This window comes from Rhagoletis pomonella, unplaced genomic scaffold (genome assembly GCF_013731165.1).
Source record: "Rhagoletis pomonella isolate Grant_MI unplaced genomic scaffold, Rhpom_1.0 Rhpom_scaffold_00002, whole genome shotgun sequence".
NCBI lineage: Eukaryota > Metazoa > Arthropoda > Insecta > Diptera > Tephritidae > Rhagoletis > Rhagoletis pomonella.
The window spans coordinates 81,278,578-81,279,338 of NW_023458556.1; positions in this window are offsets into that span (position 1 = coordinate 81,278,578).

Genomic DNA, 761 nt, shown 5'->3' on the forward strand with positions numbered 1-761 from the left:
AAAGAATCTAACTATAATAAGATTCTAATATTCACAGCCAGTCTATCCGCTTGCAAACTTCTTGCCAAAGACAAGACCAAAAACCACCTGATTGTCCAATGCCACAAATTAATCCAAGGAGCGAACTTTTACAACGTTACGATTATTTGGACCCCTAGTCATGTCGGGATCTCGGGCAACGAGATTGCCGACTCTTTAGCAAAAACTGCCGTCAACTGTGATAATACCCTAGAAGTTAAGCTTACGATAGAAGAGGCGTTAACAAGCATACGCAACTCTAACTTCATAACAAATGGTATGAAGACTTTCTCGCCTTCTCCAATAACAGACACAATCTTTTTGCACAGATCTGCACTCAGAAACGGAAAAAGACATGGTTTTTCAAATTTAAAATCAACCCAAAAGAAATCAAAATTTTAAACCGTATCCTAACTGGATACACCTACGATAACGAATACCTTTAACGTATCAACGCGGTAAACACTAACACTTGCAGATGTGGCTCGACTGATAACTATGTTCATCAGACTTTCCACTTCAACTTGCTGGTCGAGGCTCGTGAGGGCTTCGAACTCGTACTTAGTAACGCTGATTTCACCGAGATTTTTCGTAACTTTGACTATTGCACGATCGCTCAGCTTGCTGATTTTTTAACCAAAATTGAAGCCAAATTTTAATTTATTAGCTTTAAATTCAGAATCGTCTTATCACAGGTGTTAATACCGTCCACCTCACTCATTTCCCCCCCCCCCCCCCCCCCC